The 18,754-nt window shown below is 41.2% G+C and overlaps 1 protein-coding gene across 6 annotated transcripts in view; it reads right to left on the bottom strand.

Annotated features, from left to right (window-relative positions):
- The window catches only part of LOC140719475 (uncharacterized), a 159,583-nt gene that overhangs the window by 138,418 nt on the left and 2,411 nt on the right, over window positions 1-18,754 (bottom strand). The gene's annotated exons all lie outside the window — the stretch shown is intronic.

The raw sequence follows: 18,754 nt of genomic DNA on the forward strand, positions 1-18,754 counted from the left end.
TTTTCACGGTTTTTAAACAATTTTTGAACTTAACAGATCTTTGGTGTCTTATCCTAAAACTTGTCACACATGCATAGAAGGCGTTGAGTTGATCTGGGAGTGAAACGTTGCTGCCATTCATACTACTGGGTTTTCCTTTGTAAGCAGTAATGTCTTGGAAAACCTACCAGAGTTATATCTGATGTAAGTCTGTGCATCTGATATCGCCTCCAACCACATTCGAAATTGTCTCTTCACCCTTGAAATAGCCCTCCGCAAATCATACCTGGTTTTCTGGTACAGGCCTGGGTTGCCAGACTTCAATGCCACAGATCTAGCCTTCAGCAGACGACATACCTCCTGGTTAATCCATGGCTTTTGGTTTGGGAATGTACGGTAAGTCTTCGTAGGCACACACTCATCCACACAGGTTTCTTTTTTAATTTTTTTTATTGAATTTTCAAATAGGTTACAGAATACAAAGAAAAAAATATATCAACCCTCCCCCTCTAACATATCCCTATATATAAGAAAAAGAGAAAAAAAAAAGAAAGAAAAAAAAGAAAAAAGAAAGAAAGAAAGAGTGCCTGGATGTCGGAAGATCCCCACATGCTCCACGGAGTTCAAAATAGCTTGAAAATATATATTTGTTTCTTTCCCCAGATGACCAATAATTTTATCTTCGGAACACCTATATATTTAATCCTATCTTTTGTAAATAAGGGCGCCAAATTTTCAGAAATATATCATATTTATTTCTTAAATTAGAAGTAATTTTTTCAAGTGGAATGCAGCTAAAAATTTCATTCTTCCAATGATCTATATAAATCCAATTTCCAAGTAACTGCAATAGCCTTTTTGGCTACTGCCAATGCAATTTTTATGAATTCTTCCTGATATTTGTTCAATTTGGGTTTCGGTTTTATCCCTTCAATATCACCGAGTAAGAATAATATTGGGTCGTGTGGAAGCTGTGTTCCAATAATTTGTTCCAGTAAAACTCTTAAATTTGTCCCAAAAGGTTGAATTTTAAAACAAGACCAAGTAGAGTGTAAAAAAGTACCAATTTCTTGATTACATCGAAAACATTGATCAGATAAATTTGGGTTTACTCTGTTTAATTTTTGTGGTGTAATATATAATTGATGTAAAAAGTTATATTGCACTAATCTTAGTCGAACATTTGTTGTATTTGGCATACTGTCAAGACATAATCTTCACCGACTTGTTTCATCAATTTTAATATTCAAATCAGTTCCCCATTTTTGTCTTGACTTATGAATTCCTTGTTTAATTGCCTGTTTTTGAATCAAATTATACATTTTTTAAATTTTTCCTTTATGAATTAAAGTTTCTATTTCATTAGGTTTCGGCAATAACATTGTTTGACCCAGTTTATCTCTTAAATAAGCCCTTAATTGGAAATAACAAAAAAGAGTGTTATTTGATATTTTGTATTTATTCTTTAATTGGTCAAATGACATTAATATATCTCCTTCAAAACAGTCTCCTATATATCTAATCCCTTTTTGAAACCAGTTATATAAAAGTTGATTATCCATTGTAAAATGAATAAGTTTATTTTGAATTAAAGGTCTCTTTGCTAATAAAGATTTCTTTATCTCATCATCAACATTTATCTTATTCCATAAATCAATCAAATGTTTTAGTATAGGAGATTCTTTCTTTTCCCGTATCCATTTACATTCCCATTTATATAAAAAATCTTCTGGTATATTTTCTCCTATTTTATCTAATTCTATTCTAATCCATGCCAGTTTATCTTCATCAAAAAGAGATGCAATAAATCTAAGTTGATTTGCTTTGTAATAATTCTGAAAATTTGGTAATTGTAACCCTCCTAGGTCAAATGTCCATGTCAATTTTTCCAACGATATTCTTGACATCTTACCTTTCCAAAGAAACTTCCTCACGCATTTACTTAACTCTTGAAAAAACTTCTGCGGTAATTGTATTGGTAGTGTTTGGAATAAATATTGTAATCTAGGGAATATATTCATTTTTACACCATTGACTCTACCTACTAATGTTATTGGTAATATCATTCATTTATCAAGACCCTCTTGAATTTTTTTCAATTATGGCAAATAATTTAATTTATATAAATTCTTTATATCTTTGTCAACTCTTATACCTAAATACTTTATACCATTTATCGGCCATCTAAATCGAGTTATTAATCGACATTGACTATAATCTCCTTTAGTAAGGGGTAGAATTTCACTTTTATCCCTATTTATTTTGTACCCTGATATTTTTCCATATTCTTCCAATCGAGACGATAATTTACGCAACGAATGTAATGGGTTAGTTAGATAAAGCAGAACATCATCAGCAAATAAGTTAATCTTATATTCTTCCTGATTGACTCTGAAACCCAAAATATCTGAGTCAGTTCTAATTAATTCAGCTAATGGTTCTATTGCCAACACTGTTACGTACCCGTGACGTGACAGTGGTACCCTTGTCACGTGACTGGGGTTGAAGTTATACTGGACATGAGGTAATGGTGGAGTGATGTCATTTTCCCGCCAGTAGAGGTCATGTGACAGGTTTTTTCTACAGGGTATAAAAGGGAGACCCACCCTGTCAGGTGGGGCAGTTCGTGGCGGGATTTGCCAAGATGACTTCATGTTGCTGCGTGATTTAATGTGATGACGCAGTTTAGTTAAAAATGAAGTTTTGTTAATGCCTAAAGTTTAAAAGGTCAGAGCCAACGGTTTCTTTGCTGATGGAGAGTGAAGTTTGGAAGACAAATTGAGAAGAATCGATTTTCGATGGATTGACTTCGACTTTGTGTGATCCTCATTCGGAAGGATTTCGTTTACTATTCTCACGATAGTCTCCGCTGGAAAAAGCGGGAGATTGAGAATATTGTGGAAGGAAGGTCAGTCACTTTAAGTTGTTATATTTAATAAAATTCGACGTGGGAGTTCGACGCTGGGAATCGAAGGACATCGACGTGGAAGAGAATTTGCGTCGCTTTAAAAAGTCTCTCCTTTTAAAAGTACCGTGAGCTTTTGAACTGTCGGCATATCGTTCTTTGAACTGTTTTCATTCGGCAATTCGCTTTGGAGAACTTTTTTTTTCAATACTACTTTAAAGACTGTTTGAGACTGCAAAGCTATTAAGAACTGTCTGACCAGCTGTCAGCAGCTGAGCTCGGATCATTGTTTGGGTTTGTTTACTTTTGAAGGGGGTTTGTTATCTGTGTTTAATAAACGTGTTATTCGTTATAAAACCCCTTGCCTAACTCATCTATATTATTGTTGCCCGAATACGTAACATAATTATGGGGGCTACGTTCGGAATTGAATTATTTGAGTTTAAAAAGTTTTTTGAATTTTGAGTTGGTGTTTTGGTAACGGGGATTGCTCGATTTTTTTTTTGTTTGATTGGCTTGTGAGTGGTATTCGGCAACGATGAATATTGATGAGTTTCTGGATTCGCCAGACGCGGATTTGTTAGCGAAGGCGAAAAAAACTGAAGTCTCTGAACTTGCTAATCGGTTGCATCTTAAAGGGATTTTGCCAACTACATCAAAAGCTGTAATACAGAGAAAGATCGCATCACATTTTGTGGCTTCGGGTCATTTTGAAGAATCGATTTTAGAATCGTTTCCAATAAGTAATCTGGAGATGCAGTTGCAAATTGAACAAATGATGTTAGAAAGGTGTAAATTGGAATCTGAGCAGAAGAAGAGAGATTTTGAATATGCAATGGCTAAATTAAGGTCTGTAGAACAGTCTGCTGGTTCTAAAAAACCGTTTGTTGCTAGCCAAGAAATTAAATTGGTCCCTCCATTTAGTGAAACAGAAGTGGAGAGATATTTTCAACATTTTGAAACTATTGCTCGGATGTCAGAGTGGCCGAAAGATAAATGGTCAGTGTTATTACAGAGTGTAATCAAAGGCAAGGCACGACACGTTTACACAGCTTTAACTGCTGCGCAAGCATTAGATTATGATATTGTGAAAGAAAATATTCTCAAATCGTATGAATTGGTCCCAGAAGCGTACAGGGAAAAATTCAGGAGTTTGAAAAAGTCTGTGGAAAAGACTTATGTGGAATTTGCCTATGATAAAGCTATGTGTTTTGAGAGATGGGTTTCTTCTAAAAATGTAAATGAGGACTATGATACATTGAGAGAGCTGATTTTGATGGAGGAATTTAAAAGAAGCATTCCTGTTGAAGTAAGGACCTACTTAAATGAGAGGGATACTGATAAATTGCAGGACTGTGCTAGATTAGCTGATGAGTATGTTTTAATCCATAAGAATAAATTTCCTCAGGGTAGAATTTTCAAGAGGAAAAATAATATGGAGACTCAAGGTAAATCAGAAATTAAATTAGAGGTTAATGAGAGAGGTAAGGAGGAAGGAAAACCTGTGAAGGAAAGACAGTTTGGTCTTATTTGTAACTATTGTAAGAAGCCTGGCCATGTAATAGCTAACTGTTTCAAATTGAAAAAGAAAGAGAAGGAAGCAGTTCCGGATGCTTGTGTGCAACATACTGAAGCACCTGTAAAGTTACAGGGTTTGGTAAACACAAATGAGGATTTGTTAGAGTCTGACAAAGTTAGAAAGGGATATGATCATTTTATAACTGAAGGGTTTGTATCCTTGAAAGAAGGATCTACTCTGGTGCCAATAAAGATTCTTAGGGATACTGGAGCTTCTCAATCACTGATGTTAGATAGTGTGTTGAAGTTTAATGAAGAGAGTGATACTGGTGAGGTAAATTACATAAGAGGTGTTGGAAGTGATTTTATGCCTGTACGTTTACATGAAGTAAATTTAAAGTCAGGGTTAGTTACAGGATTTGTTAAGGTAGGATTACAGCATAGCTTACCTGTGAAGGGTATTTCTTTATTGTTAGGTAATGACTTGGCAGGTGGACAAGTTTTTCCTGAAGTGCATTTGACAATGGAATCAGAGGTACCAGAGGTGAATTCTAACACAGATTTTTCTTGTGTTGTGACTAGAGCTATGGCTAAAAAAATTGATGTGCAGAATGAGGTTGTTACTCATGACTGTTCAACTCAGGATTTGAGTTTTGAGGATGTGTCAGAAACTTTCTTACCTTCGTTGTTTGAACAAGATTCTGGGAGTAAGTCTGACTATGAAGATTTATCTCTGTCTCGGAAGGAGATGATAGCAGAGCAGAATAGAGATCCTGAGATTGTAAAATTAAGGGAACAAGCTTTACTTGGTAGTGAAATTGAGAAGGTGTCAGTAGGATATTATTTGGAAAAAGGAGTGTTGATGAGGAAGTGGAGGTCGCCTACAATTCCTGCAAGTGAGGAATGGAATGTTGTTTATCAGGTAGTTGTTCCTAAAGTTTATCGGAATGAGATTTTGACTTTAGCTCATAGTGTGCCTTTAGGTGGACATCAAGGGGTAAGGAAAACTGTGGACAAGATTTTAAAACATTTTTACTGGCCTGGTCTAAGAAAAGATGTGGCGATGTTTTGTAAGACGTGCCATACTTGTCAAATTGTGGGTAAACCAAATCAGGTTACACCAGTAGCTCCATTAAAACCTATTCCAGCATTCGGTGAACCGTTTTCTAAAGTTATTGTAGATTGTGTTGGTCCATTACCAAAGACAAAAACTGGTTATCAGTATTTGTTGACTATCATGTGTACTTCGTCTAGGTTTCCAGAGGCAGTACCACTTAGGAATATAAAAGCTAAAACTGTGACGAAGGCTCTTATAAAATTCTTTACTTATTTTGGATTGCCTAAGGAAATACAAACTGATCAAGGTAGTAATTTTATGTCTGGATTGTTTCAACAGATAGTTTATAAATTGGGAGCTAAGCAAATTACTTCGTCTGCATACCATCCAGAATCGCAAGGTGCCTTGGAGAGGTTTCATTCTACTCTCAAGAATATGATTAGGACATATTGTGTGGAGAATGAAAGTGACTGGGATGAGAGTATAAACTTACTTTTATTTGTAGTAAGGGAATCGGTACAGGAATCTTTAGGGTTTAGTCCATTTGAACTTGTGTTTGGGCATAGAGTTAGAGGACCTTTAGCTTTATTGAAGGAACAGTGGATTAGTAAGGAAGTGCATACTAATTTGTTGGACTATGTTTTGAAATTTAAGGACAGGTTACATAGAGCTTGTAGCTTAGCCAAGGAAAATTTGAAGTTGGCTCAGGAGAAAATGAAGACTTGGTATGATAAGGAAGCTAGGATGAGGATGTTTAAGCCTGGAGATAAGGTGTTGGTTCTTTTCCCAGTGCAGACAAATCCTTTACAAGCTAGATTTCATGGACCTTATGAAATTATGTCTAGAGTTAATGATGTGGATTATGTAATAAAAACTCCAGATCGTAGAAGGTCAACACAACTTTGCCACATAAATATGATTAAACCATATTTTGAGAAACAATCTGATACTGTGACTGTTGTGGTTAGTGAGAATGAGTTGGATTTAACTGGGAACATGATAGATGATTCATCTGACTTTCATTCTAAATCTAACATTGTTTCTGTTAGGTTACCTAATTCGACTATTTTGGAAAATATGGATGAGAAATTAGCACATTTACAGCTAGAACAGAAACAACAGATGAAGGAATTGATTTTTAAGTATAAGGATTTGTTTCCAGATGTTCCGAGAAGGACTACTATAGCTTCACATGATGTAGATGTTGGAGATGCCAAACCTATTAAACAACATCCATATAGGATGAACATGGAAAAATGTGAACTTGCTGAGAAAGAAATTGAATACATGTTAGAGAATGATATTATTAGACATTCTAACTCGAATTGGAGTTCGCCATGTGTAATGGTGCCAAAACCTGATGGTAGTATTAGGTTTTGTACGGACTATAGGAAGGTGAATGCTGTAACGAAAACAGATGCATATCCAATTCCTAGAGTAGATGATTGTGTAGATAAGGTTGGAAAAGCAAAGTTCCTTACAAAGATTGATTTATTGAAAGGGTATTGGTGTGTTCCACTAACGGACAGAGGTAGAGAGATTTCTGCATTTGTAACTCCATCTGGGTTATATGAGTATAATGTTCTTCCATTTGGGATGAAGAATGCCCCAGGTACTTTTCAGAGGATGATTAATTCTGTGATTCAGGGTTTGAAAGATACTGATGCTTATATTGATGATTTAGTGACAGGAAATGATACTTGGGAAGCACACATTATTGCGGTGGAGAAATTGTTTGAAAAGCTTTCAAAAGCTAACTTGACTATTAATTTAGCCAAGAGTGAATTTGGACATGCTACTGTGACTTACCTTGGTTATGTTGTGGGTCAAGGTAAGGTAGCTCCTGTTCAGGCAAAAGTTCAGGCAATTTTGGAAATTCCCACTCCGACGGGGAAAAAAACTCTCAGAAGGTTTTTGGGAATGGTAGGATATTATAGAAAATTTTGTAAGAATTTTGCTAATGTTGCCCTTCCATTAACTAACCTTCTGCAGAAGAATGTGAAGTTTGTGTGGACAGTGTTTTGTCAGGAAGCATTTGAAAAATTGAAAACAATGATATGTGAACAACCTGTGCTTAAGGCACCTGACTTTGAAAAACCTTTTTCATTAGCTGTAGATGCTAGTGATGAAGCTGCGGGAGCAGTATTGATGCAAAGGAATGAGGGTGATGAGGTTGATCATCCAGTAGCTTACTTTTCTAAGAAATTTAATAAGCATCAAAGAAACTATTCAACAATAGAGAAAGAATTGTTATCTCTTGTTTTAGCTTTGGAATATTTTGAGGTATATGTTGGTACAACTCAAAAACCACTTATTGTTTACACTGATCATAATCCGTTAGTTTTTCTGAGTAAGATGAAAAACAAAAACAGAAGATTGTTGAATTGGAGTTTGATGTTACAAGAGTACAATATTGTGATAACTCATATTAAAGGTAAAGATAATGTGGTTGCTGATTGTCTATCTCGATGTTGACTGTACAATGTTTTTTTTTTGGAGTGGTTTTTTTTATTGTAACACTCCTACTGTATTGTATATTGTGTATGTTATATAATTTATACATTTGTTTTTTTTGTAAGTAATTGTTAAAAATTTTTGTTCTTGATAGACCAAAAATGTTTTTTTTTGGAGGGAGGTGTTACGTACCCGTGACGTGACAGTGGTACCCTTGTCACGTGATTGGGGTTGAAGTTATACTGGACATGAGGTAATGGTGGAGTGATGTCATTTTCCCGCCAGTAGAGGTCATGTGACAGGTTTTTTCTACAGGGTATAAAAGGGAGACCCACCCTGTCAGGTGGGGCAGTTCGTGGCGGGATTTGCCAAGATGACTTCATGTTGCTGCGTGATTTAATGTGATGACGCAGTTTAGTTAAAAATGAAGTTTTGTTAATGCCTAAAGTTTAAAAGGTCAGAGCCAACGGTTTCTTTGCTGATGGAGAGTGAAGTTTGGAAGACAAATTGAGAAGAATCGATTTTCGATGGATTGACTTCGACTTTGTGTGATCCTCATTCGGAAGGATTTCGTTTACTATTCTCACGATAGTCTCCGCTGGAAAAAGCGGGAGATTGAGAATATTGTGGAAGGAAGGTCAGTCACTTTAAGTTGTTATATTTAATAAAATTTGACGTGGGAGTTCGACGCTGGGAATCGAAGGACATCGACGTGGAAGAGAATTTGCGTCGCTTTAAAAAGTCTCTCCTTTTAAAAGTACCGTGAGCTTTTGAACTGTCGGCATATCGTTCTTTGAACTGTTTTCATTCGGCAATTCGCTTTGGAGAACTTTTTTTTTCAATACTACTTTAAAGACTGTTTGAGACTGCAAAGCTATTAAGAACTGTCTGACCAGCTGTCAGCAGCTGAGCTCGGATCATTGTTTGGGTTTGTTTACTTTTGAAGGGGGTTTGTTATCTGTGTTTAATAAACGTGTTATTCGTTATAAAACCCCTTGCCTAACTCATCTATATTATTGTTGCCCGAATACGTAACAACACAAATAAAGCAGGTGATAATGGACAACCTTGACTCGTTGACCTTGTTAACTGAAATGATGCTGAAATTTGGCCATTTGTCAGCACTTTAACTTTGGGATTAGTATTTAAGGTTTTAATCCATTTTATAAAAGATACTCCGAATCCATATTTTTCCAATACCTTAAATAAAAAATCCCATTCCAATCTATCAAATGCTTTTTCTGCATCCAAAGCAACTGCCACACTCATTTCTTCCCTCATTTGTGCCGGATTAATCATGCTAAGTAACCAAGTTACATTATCTGCCGATTGTCTATTTTTAATAAATCCTGTTTGGTCCAAATGTATTAATTTTGGTAAGTATTTAGATAATCTATTAGATAAAATCCCTGCTATTATTTTATAGTCCATGTTCAACAAAGAAATAGGTCTATATGATGTTGGCTTTAAAGGATCTCTATCTTTTTTTGGCAATACTATTAAAATAGCTGTCAAAAAAGATTCTGGAAGTTTATGCGTTCTTTCCGCTTTGTGTATTAGCTCCATAAAAGGAAGAATTAATAAATCTTTAAACCTTTTGTAAAATTCGGGCAGAAAACCATCTTCTCCTGGAGATTTATGACTCTGAAGTTATCCTAGAGCTTCTTCAACCTCTTTTAATATAAAAGGCACATCTAATCCCTTCTGTTCTTCCGAATTCAATTTTGGGAGAGTTATTTGTGATAAAAACATTTCTATCTCAACAATACCATTTTGTGATTCTGATTGATACAGTTCAGAATAAAAATTTTTTAGAAGTTTCATTGATTTCTAAAGGTTTATAAGTAATTTTATTTACACTTGTTCTAACAGGGTCTTGATGTGCCTCAAAACGACCTTCTCGAAACACTTCATGACGATGGATGTGAGTGCAATGGGACGGTAGTCATTGAGGCATGACACTGAAGACTTCTTTAGCACAGGGACGATGGTGGTGGCCTTGAAGCACGTTGGAATGATGTCGCTGCTCAGAGAGATGTTGAAGAGGTCAGTGAGAACATCTGCTAGCTGGTCTGCACATCCTCTGAGCACTCTGCCAGTAATATTGTCTGGTCCAGCAGACTTCTGTGGGTTGACCCTGCATAGAGTTTTCCTCACATCAGCATGGTAAGACACAGCACCTGGTCATTTGGAGAAGGGCTAGTTTTCCTCACCACCACATCATTTTCCATCTTAAATTGAGCATAGAAGTTGTTCAGCGCATCTGGGCTTATTAAGCCTCAGCATTATCTTCTTGATCGTCTATTGTATTCTCTTGAATGAAATGCCCACATTGCATGAGCCTTCTTTACCACAGACCCAAACTGTAAATTAACATTCTGGGAGTCTTGCATGAGGACTTCTACGTCCCTCTGCATCTCTGCTGTTTGAATCTTCTCCCCGTCTGTTATAGACTGCCCTATTGTTTCTTTTACATTTCCCAACACTCTATTCAATCTGGACAAATTAGGTGTGTTGATGAGACCTCAAATGGCATCTGAGGAAATTGAGTGTGGTAATTACAAAGGAGGGGATGAAGACTTTTTCAGACTCACAATTTTGGTTTTAATTTATAGTAAATAGTTGAGAAATTTTGGAATTTTTCTCTTGATTTTATATGATGCACAATGTTCTGTAGATTAGCACAATAAATTCTACTTCAAAATATTTAGAAAATGACATGAAAATACTGTACAACACGCACAAAATGCTGGTGGAACACAGCAGGCCAGGCAGCATCTATAAGGAGAAGCACTGTTGACTTTTCGGGCCGAGACCCTTCGTCAGGACTAACTGAAAGGAAAGATCATCCTTAATGATGGACTCTAACGTTCTGTCAACCACTGAAGAACGCTAATTGACCGATAATTTCCTTTCCTTTACCTCTTACCCTTCTGAAGAGTAAAGTGACAATATTCCAGTCCTTCAGAGCCGTTCCAGAATCTGATTCTTGAAAGATCATTACTGAAGCCTCCTCAATCTGTTCAGATACCTCGTTCGGATCACTGGGGTGTAGTCCAACTGATCTAGATGACTTATCTACCTTCGACATTTCAGCTTCTCATTGGCAACAGTGATTACACTCACTTCTCACCCTCGCTGGCAAAACTCTTATTCACTTTATTCACCATTCCCTTTTTCCCCATTCTGATTATTGTGATCAAATACCTTTTAATATTGCCAAAAACCATTTTACTTACCTTGCTATCAAAATTACTAAAAATTGTAAAGATCTATATCAGTATAATTTCTCCCCTTTAGTTGAATATACTCAACAGGCACTTTCTAAATGGTCACCTATGTTGATGTCATTGACAGGTCGAATAAATGCTATAAAAATGGTTATTCTACTGAAATTTTTATATATATTTCAAGCAGTTCCCTCTTTTGTTCCAAAAACATTTTTTGATAAAATAGATTCTCTGACTTTGTCTTATGTTTGGAATAATAAAAGCTCTAGAGTGAATAAACTTTTATTGCAAAAATCAAAAAAAGATGGAAGACTGCCTTTACCAAACTTTAGATTTTATTATTGGACAATTAATATTCATTATATTAGTTTTTGGATTTATGATATAGACGACCAAGATCGCCCTTCATGGTTACAGTTGGAGGAAAATTCAGTAATGGGGTTTTCGTTAGCTTCTTTATTAGGAGCTCCTCTTCCGTTTTCGCTCTCCAGAATAGGTAGACAAGCTCTAAACCCTATTGTTAAACATACTTTAAAAATTCGGTTTCAGTTTCGTAGATTTTTTGAATTAAATGATTTTCTACTTTCTAGTAATATTTATTCTAATTTCTTTTTTAAACCATCAACTTTGGATAAGGCTTTTTCAATATGGAAAATTAAGGGAATAAAAACTTTTTTAGATTTGTTTTTACAGGACTGTTTAATGTCCTTTTCACAGTTAGTGGATAAATATGACATCTCTAATACACATTTTTTCAGGTATTTTAACCGAATTACCCCTCGGTCTGCTCTTTAAATTTGGCTTATGCTATTTTTCAGTTTAAACCTTTTCAAAAATGATTAATAGCTATTATTTATAAACAGTTAATGAATGCTCGCATGTCGCCTAATGATAGGGTTCAACGCATCTGGGAAGTAGAACTTAAACACTCACTTTCAGATAACCAATGGAGTAAAATTTATTATTTAGTCAATAATTCATCTATCTGCACATGCCATATCTTAATTCAGTTTAAGTTAGTACATAGGGCCTATATGTCCAAAGATAAATTGGCACATATTTTTCCTAATATAAGCCCTATTTGTGACCGATGTAACGCAGAAGTGGCTACTCTAACTCATATGTTTTGGTCCTGTGTAAGCTTAACAATTTTTGGAAGGATGTGTTTGGAATATTATCTAAAGTTTTAGATGTGGATGTTCGACCTAATCCACTTACAGCAATTTTTGGGATTATTCCAGAGGAAGCAAGCAAAGTGTCTGCTTCTACCCAACATGTGATAGTGTTTTCAACTTTACTGGCTAGAAGAGCTATTTTGCTACATTGGAAAGAAATCTAACCCACCTACTGTTTTCTATTGGCTCTCCTCCATTATGTCATGTCTAAGCTTGGAGAGAATTAGAAGCAGGACATTTGATACATCCTTTAATTTTGAACAAGTCTGGGCACCCTTTATTCAATATTTTCACGATTTAATTAATTTTTATTTATGTATTTTTCTTCATTCTCTTTGGGGAAAATCCTTATCCGTGTAGGTTCGGAGATGACTGGATGTTTTTTTTTTCTCTCTCTTTTTAAATTTTTTTTATCCTGAATTGGACTGCCCAATCTTTCTTTTGCTTTCTTTTTTGTTTGTTTCAGTTTAGTTAGTAGGGTTAGTAGGGTTCTGCCCGCACCTGCCCAGGGTTCCGCGTCTTGCCCAGGCCTCTGTTCCTGCCTGTAAGGCAGCCCTGCCCAGGAGTTGTGCGCCCGCCTCAGGGGGCTCTTCTGCCCTCCCTGAACTCTGGGAACCACCTGCCCTGCCCCCCCCGAATTCTGGGATCCTCCTGCCCTGACCCCCCCCCCCGAATTCTGGGATCCTCCTGCCCTGATCCCCCCTAAACGCTGGGATCCTCCTGCCCTGATCCCCCCCTAAACGCTGGGATCCTCCTGCCCTGATCCCCACAAACGCTGGTATCCTCCTGCCCTGACCCCCCCCCACCGAACACTGGTATCCTCCTGTCCTGACCCCCCCACGGAACTCTGGGATTCTCCTGCCCCGACCCCCCCACGGAATGCTGGGATCCTCCTGCCCTGACCCCCCCGAATTCTGGGATCCTCCTGCCCTGACCCCCCCTCACCGAACGCTGAGATCCTACTGTCCCGACCCCCCCGAACGCTGGGATCCTCCTGCCCTGACCCCCCCACCGAACGCTGAGATCCTACTGTCCTGACCCCCCCACGAAACTCTGGGATCCTCCTGCCCTGACCCCCCCCCCGAACGCTGGGATCCTCCTGCCCTGACCCCCCCCTCACCGAACGCTGAGATCCTACTGTCCCGACCCCCCCGAACGCTGGGATCCTCCTGCCCTGACCCCCCCACCGAACGCTGAGATCCTACTGTCCTGACCCCCCCACGAAACTCTGGGATCCTCCTGCCCTGACCCCCCCCCCGAACGCTGGGATCCTCCTGCCCTGACCCCCCCCCACCGAACGCTGGGATCCTCCTGTCCCGACCCCCCCCCACCGAACGCTGGATCCTCCTGCCCTGACCCCCCCCCCACCGAACGCTGAGATCCTCCTGCCCTGACCCCTCCATGGAACGCTGGGATCCTCCTGCCCCGACCCCCCCACGGAATGCTGGGATCCTCCTGCCCTGTCCCCCCCCCACAGAACGCTGGGATCCTCCTGCCCCCTGACCCCCCCCACCGAACGCTGGGATCCTCCTGCCCTGACCCCCCCCCCACCGAACGCTGGGATCCTCCTGCCCTGACCCCCCCACCGAACGCTGGGATCCTCCTGCCCTGACCCCCCCCCCACCGAACGCTGAGATCCTCCTGCCCTGACCCCCCCACAGAATGCTGGGATCCTCCTGCCCTGACCCCCCCACAGAATGCTGGGATCCTCCTGCCCTGACCCCCCCCCGAACGCTGGGATCCTCCTGTCCTGACCCCCCCGAACACTGGGATCCTCCTGTCCTGACCCCCCCACCGAACGCTGGGATCCTCCTGCCCTGACCCCCACCGAACGCTGGGATCCTCCTGCCCTGACCCCCCCACCGAACGCTGGGATCCTCCTGCCCTGACCCCCCCCACCGAACGCTGGGATCCTCCTGCCCTGACCCCCCCGAACGCTGGGATCCTCCTGTCCTGACCCCCCCACGGAACTCTGGGATCCTCCTGCCCCGACCCCCCCACGGAATGCTGGGATCCTCCTGCCCTGACCCCCCCAAACGCTGGGATCCTCCTGCCCTGACCCCCCCCACGGAATGCTGGGATCCTCCTGCCCCGACCCCCCCCCGAATTCTGGGATCCTCCTGCCCTGACCCCCCCGAATTCTGGGATCCTCCTGCCCTGACCCCCCCCAAACGCTGGGATCCTCCTGCCCTGACCCCGCCTGAACGCTGGGATCCTCCTGCCCTGACCCCCCCACGGAATGCTGGGATCCTCCTGCCCTGACCCCCCCAAACGCTGGGATCCTCCTGCCCTGACCCCCCCCACGGAATGCTGGGATCCTCCTGCCCCGACCCCCCCCCCGAATTCTGGGATCCTCCTGCCCTGACCCCCCCGAATTCTGGGATCCTCCTGCCCTGACCCCCCCCAAAACGCTGGGATCCTCCTGCCCTGACCCCGCCTGAACGCTGGGATCCTCCTGCCCTGACCCCCCCACGGAATGCTGGGATCCTCCTGCCCTGACCGCCCCCCCCAAATTCTGGGATCACCCTGCCCCGACCCCCCCGAACGCTGGGATCCTCCTGCCCCGACCCCCCCACGGAATGCTGGGATCCTCCTGCCCCGACCCCCCCCCCCCAAACGCTGGGATCCTCCTGCCCCGACCCCCCCCCCCGAACGCTGGGATCCTCCTGCCCTAACCCCCCCGAACACTGGGATCCTCCTGCTCTGACCCCCCCCCTACCAAACGCTGAGATCCTCCTGCCCTGACCCCCCAAACACTGGGATCCTCCTGTCCTGACCCCCCCCCCCCATGGAATGCTGGGATCCTCCTGCCCCGACCCCCCCAAACGCAGGGATCCTCCTGCCCTGACCCCCCCCCCCACCTAACACTGGGATCCTCCTGCCCTGACCCCCCCCAAACGCTGGGATCCTCCTGCCCTGACCCCCCCAAACGCTGGGATCCAGCCCCGCCTGCATTAGCCCTGCATGCCATGGCATCCCCATCCTGTCCTACCCCTCATACTTCAGTGCCTGCGTTCTGCCTTTGGGACCATTCCATGTCCGTCCGTGATATGATAGTACAGGTAGGAAGGCAGAGGTGGTGGCGTGGCTCCGTTGGTTGGTAAAAAATGAAATCAAATCATTAGATAGAGGTGACAGAGGGTCAAAAGGTGTTGAATCATTGTGAATAGAGCTAAGGAGCTGCAGTGGTAATAGGAGTTATATACAGACCTCCCAAACAATGGTGATCTGCAAATTACAATGGGAAATAGAAAATGCATGCCAAAAGGACAATGTTACAATAGTCATGGGGGACTTCAATATGCAGGTAGATTGGGAAAATCAGGTTGGTGCTGGATTCCAGGAGGAGGAATTTCTAGAATACCAACGAGATGGTCTTTTAGAGCAGCTCATGGATAACACGCTCGGGGATCAGCTGTTCTGGATTGTGTGTTGTGCAATGAACAGGAATTGATTAGAGAGCTTAAGGTAAAAGAACCCTAAAGGGAAAATGATAATATGATCAAATTCACCCTGAAATTTGAGAAGGAGAAGCTGTAGTTAGATTTATCAGTATTACAGTGTAGTAAAGGGAATTACAGAGGCATGAGAGAGGAGTTGGCTGGAATTGATTGGAAAAGAACACTGGCAGAGATGATGGCAGAGCAGCAATGGCTGGAATTTATGAAAGCAATTTGAAAGGCACAGGATATATACATCCCAAAGAGGAAGAAGTATTCTAAAGGAAAGATGCCACAACCTGGCTAACAAGAGAAGCCAAAGACAGGGCATCTAATAGAGTAAAAATTAGTGGGAAGTTGGAGGATTGGGAAGCTTTAAAAATCCAACAGAAGGCAACTAAAAACATTAAGGAGATAAAGATGGAATATGAAAATAAGCTAGCCAATAATTTTAAAGAGGATACCAAAAGTTTCTTCAGATTCATTAAGTGTAAAAGAGAGGAGAGAGTGGATATCAGACTGCTGGAAAACAATGCTGGAGAGGTAGTAATGGAGGACAAGGAAAAGGTGAGCAAATTGAAGAAGTATTTTGCATCAGTCTTCACTGGAAGGCACCAGCAGTATGGTGGAAGTCCCAGGAGTCAGGGTGCATGAAATGTGTACAGTAACCATTACTATGGAGAAGGTTCTTAGGAAATTGCAAGGTCTGAAGGTAGATAAGTCACCTGGAACAGATGGTGTACACCCCAGGGCTGAAGATATAATGGAGGCAGTAGCAATGATATTTCAGAATTGCTGGATTCTGGATGTTCTGGAAGACTGGAAAATTGCAAATGTCACTCCACTCTTCAAGAAGGAAGAGAGACAAAAGAAACTATTGAGACCAGTTGGTCTGACCTCAGTGGCTGGAAATGTGTTGGAGTTGATTAAGGATGTAGTTTCAGGGTACTTGGAGGCACATGATAAAATAGGCTGTAGTCAGCATGGTGTCATCAGGGGAATTCTTTAAAAACATGACAAAGGAGAATCGGTTGATGTGGTGTACTTGGATTTTCAGAAGGTCTTACAAGGTGCCACACATGAGGCTGCTTAACAAGTTATGAACCCATGGTATTACAGGAAAGATTCTAGCATGGATAGAGCCTTGGCTGATTGGCAGGAAGCAAATAGTGGGAATATAGGGAGCCTTTTCAGCTTAGTTGCCAATGACTAGTAATGTTTCACAGGGAGTTGTGTGGGGACCGATTCTTTTTACATTATATGTCAATGATTTGGATGATGGATTTGTTGCAAAGTTTGCAGACAATATGAAGGTAGGTGGGGGAAGTAGAAAGGCTACAGGAGGACTTAGACAATTAGGAGAATGGGCAAAGAAATGGCAGATGGAATACAGTATTGGGAAGTGTATAGTCATGCACTTTGATAGAAGAAATTAAAGGGTTAACTATTTTCCAAATGGAGAGAAAATAACAAAAATCTGAGGTGCAATGGGACTTGGATGTCCTCATGCATGATTCCCTAAAGGTTAATTTGCAGGTTGAGTCTGTGTTGTGGAAGACAAATGTGATGTTAGCATTCATTTTAAGAGGACTAGAATGTACAAACGTTTGTAAAAGCAAGGATGTAATATTGAGACTTTATAAAGCACTGGTGAGGCCTCACTTGGGAGTATTATGAACCATTTTGAGCCCTTTATCTTAGAAAGGATGTGCTGAAACTGGAGAGGGTTCAAAGGCAGTACATGAAAATGATTCAAGGATTAAATGGCTTTTCATATGAATGTGGTTTGTTCTGGGCCAGTATTCACTGGAAGTCAGAAGAATGAGGGGTGACTTAATTGAAACCTATTGAATAGTGAAAAGCCTTGATAGAGTAGATGAGGAGAGGATGTTTCCTACGGTGGTAGAGTCTAAGACAGGAGGACAGCCTCAGAATAGAGCGGCATTCTTTTAGAACAGAGATGAGGAAGAATTTATTTAGCCAGAGAGTGGTGAATCTGTGAAACTCGATGCCACAGGCAGCTGTGGAGGCCATCTTATATTTAAGGCAGATATTGATAGATTCTTGATTGGTCAGGGCATGAAAGGATAAGGGGAGAAGGCAAGAGATTGGGGCTAAAGGAAAAATGGATCAGCCATGATAAAATGGCAGAGCAGACTCAATGGGCCAAATGGCCTAATTCTGCTCCCATATCTTATGGTCTTACGGAGAATTTTGTGCTGGACATGGAGGCTAGTGGGGTGGTAGGTGCTCTCAAATTTACTTGGTCCATTTTTAACAGTCCCCTCCCCTTTCTTGACCTCTCTGTCTGTATCTCTGAACTAATGAGATATCCTCATTCTTCAAAGTAAAAGGCTTTCCTTCCTCCAGCATCAACACTGCTCTCAACTGCATTTCTTTCATTTCACACACGTCTGCCCTCACCCCATCCTCCCACTGCCACACCAGTAATAGGGTTCCTCTTGTCCTCACGTACAACCCCCACTAGCTTCTGTGTCCAGCACGTAATTCTCTGTAACTTCTGCCATCTCCAACGGGATCCCACCACAAAGCACACAATTTCCTCCCTCCACTTCCCACTTTTCACAGGGATCACTCCTTACTTGACTCCCTTGTCCATTAGGACCCACAGAGTTCCTTCAGTGTTCTGTGTATTGTAGAGTAATAGAACACTACAGCACAGAAACAAGGCCTTCAGCCCATCTAGTCCATGCCAAATATTGTTCTGCCTAGTCCCATCAATTCACAAAGGGATCATAGCCATCCATATCCCTCCCATCCATGTACTTATCCAAGTTTCTCTTGTAATCTAACCCATATCCACCACTTCTGCTGGCACTTCATTTCTGAGTGAAGTTCCCCTCATGTTCCCCTTAAATGTTTCACCTTTAACCTATGACCTCTAGTTCTGGTCTCACCCTCAGTGGAAAAAGCTGCTTGCCCCTTAAAATATTACCCCCTTTGCAAGAAGCATTCAGGCATCTTGTACAGAATTT

The sequence above is a fragment of the Hemitrygon akajei genome, chromosome 31, assembly GCF_048418815.1.
Source record: "Hemitrygon akajei chromosome 31, sHemAka1.3, whole genome shotgun sequence".
Taxonomy (NCBI): domain Eukaryota; kingdom Metazoa; phylum Chordata; class Chondrichthyes; order Myliobatiformes; family Dasyatidae; genus Hemitrygon; species Hemitrygon akajei.